This window comes from Asparagus officinalis, chromosome 3, assembly GCF_001876935.1.
Source record: "Asparagus officinalis chromosome 3, Aspof.V1, whole genome shotgun sequence".
In the NCBI taxonomy this organism is placed as follows: domain Eukaryota; kingdom Viridiplantae; phylum Streptophyta; class Magnoliopsida; order Asparagales; family Asparagaceae; genus Asparagus; species Asparagus officinalis.
The window spans coordinates 12145225-12156067 of NC_033796.1; positions in this window are offsets into that span (position 1 = coordinate 12145225).

Genomic DNA, 10843 nt, shown 5'->3' on the forward strand with positions numbered 1-10843 from the left:
ACATAAATTTGTGTCTCGTTCACACCCATGTGGGTGTGACCCCACAATACCCCCACACGTTCACAATTCTCCACCTCGTATATCATTTGATAAACCTCAAATTATGGACGAACACCAGAAGAACACTACGAACATCACCAAAAAAGATTTGAAAAACACCAAACCAGGCTAAATCAGTTGCGCCACTTTACCGTGGTTGCCTACGTACCCTCCACCGAGATCAAGCTAATCGTAGTTCAGGTTTTGTTCTCCATATAGTCTCCACCTCACCCTATCACCACCCGAAAGGCCATGCCCTCTTGGGCAAATCAACACGGGCTGATATGAAGCAAGTCCAAGCAATGCTTAAACTTGTTACCTGTCACCACATTGGTTAACATATTTGAGGGATTCTCATTCGTGTGCATCTTCATGAGAGAAATATCATCTTCCTCTATGGCATCCCGCACGAAATGATACCTGAAATCGATATGCTTGGTACGAGCATGATGAACTTGATTCTTCGCTAAGTGAATCGCACTCTGACTGTCGCACCACAAGTTCGCGTTCTCCTACTCAATCCCCAAATCGTCTAGGAGACCCCACAACCACAATGCTTACTTACTCCCTCCGCCATAGCCATGTACTCGGCCTCTGTAGTAGAAAGTATCACTGTAGCCTGTAATATCGATCGTCAACTAACTGGAACCTCATGTATCCTGAATACATAACCAGTAGTAGATCACCGTCTTTCTAGATTGCTTGCATAAATCTGAGTCCACAAACCCGTTAATCTGACATGTCTTTCCACCAAAACACAATCCCGTATCAACAGTACCCTTAAGTACCTCAGGACCCACTTCACCACTTCCCAATGTGCCTTTCCCGGATTCGCCAAGAATCTGCTAACCATACTGACCGCCTGCGAAATATCTGGACGTGTACACACCATGGCGTACATCAAACTACCAACTGCACTAGCATAAGGAACATGCTTCATGTGTGCCTTTTCTTCCGTTGTAGTAGGAGATTGTTTACCTGAAAGCCTAAAAAGTGGAGATAATGGAATCACCACCGACTTAGCACTTTGCATCCCGAACCTTATGATAACCCGCTCTATGTAGCCCTTCTGACTAAGGAACAATCGTCGATTCTCCTGCTCTCTTATAATCTCCATACCTAGTATTTTCCTTGTAGCGCCCATGTCCTTTATCTTGAACTCTTTACCAAGTTGAGATTTTTGCCTATCTATCTCTATACTGCTCTTAGGAGCAATAAGCATGTCATCCACATACAAAAGAAGATAGATATAATCACCTCCACAAAGCTTTTGAATGTAAACAAAATAATTATAACCGCTTCGGAAAAACCCATGCTTCAGCATGAAGAAGTCAAATCGATTGTACCACTGCCGAGGAGATTGCTTCAGTCCATAGAGTGACTTCCTCAAGTGACACACTATAGGTTGTTTAAAAATCATTACAGATAGCTTATCCCCATCAAACACTGATGATAAAAGTTATAATTTGATGGCTTCCATAAGGCTATAATTTAAAGACTTTCACGTAGATCGATAAAGGTTACAATCTGACGATATTCACAACAACTGATAAAAGCTCAATTCAACAGCTTTCACAATCAACATCGGGAGTGACAATCTGACAACTCTCATATTTTCAAGGAGACAAGACGAATGTTACAAGGTGATGATCTTTGCAACGCTCTAGCAAAAAAGACTACAAATTGACGGTCTCTTCAAACCAAAACACAAATATCTCTCAAACTGGAGGGAATTTGGTGAAACAGATGGCGCAAACGCCCTTTGGAGGTTTAGTTGGCTCTGTCTCGTTGTGATAGCCGATTTTTATATATAATTCGTTCAATTCCGACTTACGGTTTGAAAGTTATGACTTGTTCTTCGTAGTAAGTTATGTTCTAAAGTCCGTCTACAAGACTGGACTTCGCCTGTCACGCCCCGCTTCCTAAAATACCCGGGAATCGGAACATGAACAAGCCCACGACGTATTAGATTGAGAAGAAATATACACTATCATTTTTTTTCTTCTTTTCTTCTCAATCCAATATGTTAAGCGTCTGGAAATAAATACAATGCGAAGTCATAGGTCCCCGATCACAATAGAAAGAATATAAAGACAACCCAGAATAAGAAATAGATATATCATCAATGGTAAATTATCCCAGACATAAAATATGGGTCAAACATACCCTTATTACAACAACAGAACAAATGAATATTGGAGAGATACAAAAATACATCGATCAATGGAAAAAAAAAGAACTACAAAAGTAAACTAGAACCATCAAAGAATAGGTTTCGACTCTTTCTACTGCTCCGTCTACAAGGCACTCCTGTTGAGAATCCTCTGGCTCCTGCTGATCTATGGCACACGGCAAGACCCGACCCCACAAAGAAAATAGAACGAACGGAAATCCAATGCGAAAAATGATACGATAACAGAAACAACAAAAGAACGTACAATTGAAATCCACAAATCAACATGAAAATACTACTAAACCATGATAACATAAAGCATCCAGAATCAATCAGGTAACGAGATCATGCAGTTAGCGATCAAACTAATCATCCAAGTAACAAGGTCATACACTAGATGAAATTAATACTTAAAAATCTACAACAAGAGACGTAGTAAGTCGAGCGAAATAATCCAAACAAGGAAACCCTCATGTATATACCATATGTCCCAAATTATAGATAATTAAATATTAATCCCGATCTATGTATGAAAAAAAGTAACATCTCATAAGAATCATACTTAGCCAAGAATCGAGGTCATGTAACTAACCATCCCATCACTCATCTCAAATAATCAACAATCGCAATATCACTGCTCCTCAGACCCACCCCAGGCCGACATAAGGCACTGACTCGAGCCTGGAAAATAATCAATGATCTCGATATCACCGCACCTCAGACCCACCCCAGGACGACACAAGGCACTGGCGCGAGCCTGGAAAACAACCACAATCACAATATCTCAGCTCCTCAGACCCACCCCGGTGACTACACAAACTTCACTGGCGCGAGCCCGGAATACAACCATAATCACAATATCTCAACTCCTCAGACCCACCCCGGTGACTACACAAACTTCACCGGCGCGAGCCTGGAATATACATCAACAATCACAACCACTCACATGGACCAAGACTTCTCACCCTAATTCTCGTAATTCCAGGTCAACTACACACGAGGCTCTAAATCCTAACTGTGTCATACAGGTCACTATAGTCATAAACTCCTAATGATTCTCAATCATAACATGGAACAATCAATGCAACTAATCATGTGCAATAATATCATAGCATATCAGATAATCAAAAAATAAGAATTATAAATCATAAACAGCATCTACATAATTCAGAAAATAATCTTTTTCTAAAATTAATTCATTTTAAATTATTTCGCTTAACAATTAATCTAAACTAATTCATTTTCCAAAATAAATTCTTTTAAATTATTATAATTATCTAAAAATGATTCTTTTACCGAACTAAATTCTTTTAATTCCTTATAATTATTCTAAAAATTCTATTTATCATATTACTATAATATATTTTAATATTCTTCATCAAACATTCCACGCAGGTAATTACATTACAACTAATATATACAGACAACTCATAATAGATCTGAAAATGTAAAGAACGACAAGCTGAGTAACAGGATCTTGCATATACTTAATTAACAGTATAACAAAATTGTAAAGACCAGTCAAAGAGTAGTAAGATCTTGCCTAAGGGTTTCGTCTAACGAGTCAACGCTGATGCGCGAGGCTACGAGTGAGGCGACGGCGACAAGCAGCTACGCGGAGGTCGAGAGAGAGAGAGAGTATAAGGCGGCTGATGTGAACAGGAAAAAGAAAAAAAACAAAAATAAAGTGTATATATAGGGTATATTAGGGTTAGGGTTAATGATTAAAATAATTAAAATAAATCATTTTGGGTACTTAAAAATTAAACTAATTACATAATAATTATCTACATTTAAAAACGTACATGTTATGCTATTACAACAGTTAAAAAGTAATAGTCAAAATATACACATATTATACAATTAAACAAGAATAATTAATAATAAAAATATTTTTACTTACATTTAAAATTAAATAATTATGAAATAATTTTATACACAGTAAAGCATATCAAGTATACTAATACGGCTGATAATATACAACAGTAAAAATAATAGAACAAATTATATAAATAATACGTAATTAATAATACAATATAATATACGAAATAATACGTAATAGTAACAATAATACAACGTATTATTTAAAATAATACGTAATAGTATCGATAATACAACAGATTAATTCTAGAAATTTTTACTGCACTAAATAAATTTATAAATATTTAAATCATTTAAATAAATATAAAATTTAAACTTTAAATCATAGAAAATTATAGAAATTCAAGAAAAATATAAATACTCTTTTAAAAATAATAATTAAATATTTTAAAATATTAAAAAATTATTTTAACTAGTATCAAAATTCGCGGTCCTTACATTCTACCCCCCTTAAAACAAATACCGTCCCGGAATTAAACCCAAGGACAGAGATATGGAACAAGAGTGGGTACTCGCAAATCGACGAGACAAGAAACAAGAAACAGTGGGAAGTTACGGAGTCAAAAGTGATAAGATAGAAACGAAACGAAATCTGTCAAGGAAATAGGATAAGGAATCAAAAATAGTCTCACGGATGGAATATGATATGCATCTAAGTTGTCCACTATATTCTTACTAGTGAAGACTCGGGATCGTGATCGGAACCGTGATCTGCATGGGTCACCACTAAAACCTATCACGCCCCGCTTCTCAAAATACCCGGGAATCGGAACGTGAACAAGCCCGCGACGTATTAGATTGAGAAGAAATATACACTATCATTTTTTTCCTTCTTTTCTTCTCAATCCAATATGCTAAGCGTCTAGAAATAAATACAATGCGAAGTTACAGGTCCCCGATCACAATAGCTAGAATATAAAGACAACCCAGAATAAAAAATAGACATATCATCAATGGTAAATCATCCCAGACATAAAATATGAGTCAAACATACCCTTATTACAACAACAGAACAAATGAATATTGGAGAGATACAAAAATACATCGATCAATGGAAAAAGAAAGAACTACAAAAGTAAAATGGAACCATCAAAGAATAGGTTTCGACTCTTTCTTCTGCTCCGTCTATAAGGCACTCCTGTTGAGAATCCTCTGGCTCCGGCTGAACCTGTTCTTCCTCAAAGTCTGACGTACACCAGAGAAAACAGGTGTACGTCAGGGTGCATGGCACACGGCAAGACCCGACCCTACAAAGAAAATAGAACGAACGAAAATCCAATGCGAAAAACGATACGATAAAAGAAACAACAAAAGAACGTACAATTGAAATCCACAAATCAACATGAAAACACTACTAAATCATGATAACATAAAGCATCTAGAATTGATCAGGTAACGAGATCATGCAGCTAGCGATCAAACTAATCATCAAAGTAACAAGGTCATACACTAGATGAAATTAATACTTAAAAATCTACAACAAGAGACGTAGTACGTCGAGAGAAATAATCCAAACAAGGAAACCCTCATGTATATACCATATGTCCTAAATTATAGATAATTAAATATTAATCCCGATCTATGTATGAAAAGAAGTAACATCTCACAAGAATCATACTTAGCCAAGAATCGAGGTCATGTAACTAACCATCCCATCACTCATCTCAAATAATCAACAATCGCAATATCACTACTCCTCGAGCTTGGAAAATAATCAATAATCTCGATATCACCGCATCTCAGACCTACCCCAGGCCGACACAAGGCATTGGCGCGAGCCTGAAAAACAACCACAATCATAATATCTCGGCTCCTCAGACCCACCCCGGTGACTACACAAACTTCACCGGCGTGAGCCCGGAATACAACCACAATCACAATATCTCAACTCCTCAGACCCACCCCGGTGACTACACAAACTTCACCGGTGCAAGCCTGGAATATACATCAACAATCACAACCACTCACATGGACCAAGACTTCTCACCCTATTTCTAGTAATTCTAGGTCAACTACACACGAGGTTCTAAATCCTAACTGTGTCATACAGGTCACAATAGTCATAAACTCCTAATTATTCTCAATTATAACATGGAACAATCAATGCAACTAATCATGTGCAATAATATCATAGCATATCAGATAATCAAAAAATAAGAATTATAAATCATAAACAACATCTACATAATTCAGAAAATAATATTTTTCTAAAATTAATTCATTTTAAATTATTTCGCTTAACAATTAATCTAAACTAATTCATTTTCCAAAATAAATTCTTTTAAATTATTATAATTATCTAAAAATAATTCTTTTGTCGAACTAAATTTTTTTAATTCCTTATAATTATTCTGAAAATTCTATTTATTATATTACTATAATATATTTTAATATTCTTCATCAAACAATCCATGTAGGTAATTATATTACAACTAATATATACATACAACTCATAATAGATCTGAAAATGTAAAGAACGACAAGCTGAGTAACGGGATCTTGCATATACTTAATTAACAGTATAACAAAATTGTAAAGACCAGTCAAAGAGTAGTGAGATCTTGCCTAGGGGTTTCGTCGAACGAGTCGACGCTGACGCGAGAGGCTACGAGTGAGGCGACGGCGACAAGCGGCTGCGCGGAGGTTGATGGTGGTGTAGGGGCTGTCGAACGAGTCGTCGGCAAGTGGAGGAGGAGCACGACTGAGCGCGGGTTCAAGCGACGTCACGGGTAGCGGCTTGTGTCCGACGATGTGGCTGGCCGAGGATCTCGGTGTTCAGGGGGCGCCAGCGTGTGAGGAGAGCTTGGTTGGCGTCGGGGAGAGGAGATAGGCGTTGGGAGAGGGCTGGAGGTGGCCGCGAGTCGAGGCATGTTTGGCGGCCTGGTGGTGGTCGGGGAGTTCGCCGGAAGTCAGGAGCGGCACAATAGAGCGAGTGCTGGACGTTAGGTCTGATTCGAGTTGAAGGAGGCGGAGGCGCGAGCGGTGGCGTCACTGACAACGATGAAGCTGCGGCAAGGGCAGGGGAACCAGCGGGTGGCGGGGCGAGGTCATGGAAGGTCAACTGAGGGTGGTGGCTGGGGTGAGGCGGTGCTAGGTGGGCGAGGCGGTGGGCGAGGCGGTGGTCTCGGAGGAGGAGGCTCACGGGGAAAGGAGATGGCTTGGGCGACATAGGCTAGGGGCGGCGCTGTGTGTTTTGCGTGAGGTTGGAGGGAGAAGAAGAAGAAGGAGAGAGAGAGAGAGAGAGAGGAAGAGAGAGAGAGAGAGAGAAGAGAGAGAGAGAGAGAGAGAGAGAGAGAGAGAGAGAGAGAGAGAGAGAGAGTATAAGGCGGCTGATGTGAACAGGAAAAAGAAAAAAAAACAAAAATAAAGTGTATATATATATAGGGTATATTAGGGTTAGGGTTAATGATTAAAATAATTAAAATAAATTATTTTGGGTACTTAAAAATTAAACTAATTACATAATAATTATATATAATTAAAAACGTACATGTTATGCTATTAGAACAGTTGAAACGAAATAGTCGAAATATATACATATTATACAATTAAACGAGAATAATTAATAATAAAAATATTTTTACTTACATTTAAAATCAAATAATTATGGAATAATTTTATACACAGTAAAACATATCAGTTATACTAATACGGCTGATAATATACAACAGTAAAAATAATATAACAAATTATACAAATACTACATAATTAATAATACAATATAATATACGAAATAATATGTAATAGTAACAATAATACAACATAATATTTAAAATAATACGTAATAGTATCGATAATACAATAGATTAATTCTAGAAATTTTTACTGCACTAAATAAGTTTATAAATATTTAAATCATTTAAATAAATATAAAATTTAAACTTTAAATCATAGAAAATTATAGAAATTCGAGAAAAATATAAATACTCTTTTAAAAATAATAATTAAATATTTTAAAATATCAGAAAATTATTTTAACTAGTATCAAAATTCGCGGTCCTTACATCGTCAGAACATTGGACTTAGCCTAAAGCTCGCCAAACCCGCCTAAGGGTCGTCTCTACATCCTAAAGTCAAAACGTAGAGTTCCAGATCCAAACGTAGAGCTCACTGCTGTGTTTTTAGTCTAAAACGCAGGGTTTGTCGCTGCATTCCAGATCCAAACGCAGAGCTCACTGCTGTATTTTTAGCCCAAAAAGCAGGATTCATCGCTACATTCTAGATCCAAATGCAGCTTTCATTATTGTGTTTTTAGCCCAAAACACAGAACCTAACTTTACGTTCCAGATCCAAATGCAGAGTTCATTCTTGCATCTTAGACTCTTAAAGCAGTGCGACCACTTCGTTTTGAGCCAACTGAAAATGCCCAACTCTACGTTTCAGGTCTAAAACGTAGAGTTCGGGCCCAGATTGCCATTTGCGACATTTGACTCGTTCAAGCTCAAGCTGAACGGTTCCCAAAACTGTTTTCCCCACGATTGGAGGGATTTCTGCCCTACTTAGGAACCGATTAAGGGGGCAGTTACACCCCTTAACCCCCCTATAAATATGGGTGTATGATGTAAATTTTGATTTCCCAAAATGGGGGTATCGTTTATATTGATAAGAGTAGTTTATTACAAACTAATGAATCAAAATTATAATAAAAGAGGAGGGAATGTACTCCTTGTTTAACGTGGGGACTTCGGTAGCGATAGGATGTCTCGTTCAGTTCTCACACTGAGTTTGCTTCCCTTGGACGATTCGATTGAGGTTGCTGGTGAGCTTCAATACGCAGTAGAAGCTTGATTGGGTGAGTTCGATCAACTAAGGCCAAACAGAGGCTTGTGCTGGTTGGCTGACTGCTTGGAGAGAGCTACCATGCAAGAACTTGCAAAGAGTCTAAGAGCCTCAAGTTTGAGAGTTTAGACGAGTCTGCAAAGAGCTACTATGCAAGAGTCTGCAAAGAGCTTGAGAGTCTCAAGTCTGAGAGTTCAGACGAGTCTCTTCAAATGAGGGAGCCTTTAGCAAGTGAGCCAATGTTCAACCTTTGTAAGATTAGCCAGCCAAGCAAGCAGCAGCTAATTCCCCTTTTTCACGTTAGCTAAAAGTGGCTTTAAATAGGCAAGGGATGGTATGGTTCATCCCTTGATTTGTGGAATTTGACCACTAGTAGGGGTGAGGGAGCCAGCCGCCCTACCTGTGGGATGCGACCACTTAAGGGGTCCTGTCAGCCACCCTATTCTTGCTAGGTGAGGAGCGACATGCTTTCTCCCTTGATTTGTGGGATTTGACCACTGATGTGACTATTCCCATACTCCAAGTAGGTGGCTGACAATGCTGGTGGGTTTCTAGTTGTTAGGCGAGCATAGTCCGCGCAGGCAAGGTGCAGGCTGTCAGGCGATCTTGGTCTTCAGGCGAGCTCGAACCTTCGTGCTGGCGAGTCAACCAAACAGACTAGCTTCGAGCTATCAGGCGACCTAGGCCTTCAGGCGAGCTTGGTTCAATATGTAGGCGAGGCTGTGCAGGCGAGGTTGTGCAGGCGAAGCTGTGCAGGCGAGTTGTGCATGCGAATCTCACTCAGGCGAGCTTCTATGCTGCTAGGTGAGCTCTATCCTTGCAGACGGACTTCCTTGCAGTCAAGCTTCAGCCTTTACAGGTGAGCTTCAGCCTTTAGGCGAGCTATTGAACATGCTTCGAAGAATAGGCCATAACTTTTAAACCGTAAGTCGGAATTGGACGAATTATATATGAAAATCGACTATCTCGACGAGACAAAGCTGACCAAACCAACCCCATAGGGTTTGGTTTGTTCCTATCTATTTCGCTAAATTCCTTCCGGTTTGAGAGATATCAGCGTTTTTTTTCTTTTTGCTATTTCGGGTGAGGTTTTAGCAGTCTTATTCTGAACTTCTCTGATAGGGATTAAATACAATTTTTATTGCCTATAATGGGTAAACTCAACTGAGTTCAGGTCTCTCTTTTTGGATCATTGGCTTTTAGCAGATCGGATCTTGGCAATCATCTTTTGGATATTGAGATCATCTTTCGGAAATGACTTTTAGGAGATCGGCTCAGCTTCTTTAGATCTTCTTGGAGCTTTGGAGATCAGCAACTTGAAGAAACTCTTGAATCATCTTGGAAGGCTTTTATGGAAGCCTTTGAGATTAGTCGGCCTGGCTTGTGAACTCTTTCTAAGAGTTCTTCTCAACTCGATCAGAGTTCAAAACTTGCTTTGCAAGTTCTGCTAAACTCGTTCAGAGTTCTTTAACTCGATCAGAGTTCAAAACTTGCTCTGCAAGTTCTTCTAAAACTCGCTCTGATTTATTAACTCGTCAAGAGTTAATTTTAAACTTGCCACACAAGTTATCCTCGATATCAATCATGAGGAATCAATCATTTCAGTGAAGCAAAACGTCAGATCATTAACAGAGAGCAAACTAGACGCGAGCATTCGAGGAAGGCACTCCATCGCCACCGTGAAGAACTCAGAATTAAACAAAGGGGAGGATCTCCGTCGATTCTCTTCTTTTTTGTAATCAAGAAATTCGAATTGTAATTAAGTTTGAGAGAGTTATATACATTCATTTTCTAAGTAGTTAGAGAGAATAAAATCAAATATAATTCTTTCATCATTTTCTTATTATAAATTTTCCAACAAATAAAAGATGTCGACTCCATTGGGGACTAGGTTTTTCACTGATGAAGAAGTGGTGCCGCAATCCAATACCAAGCTCGCTGGAACGACCGTAAACTCTGATCATCAAGTTC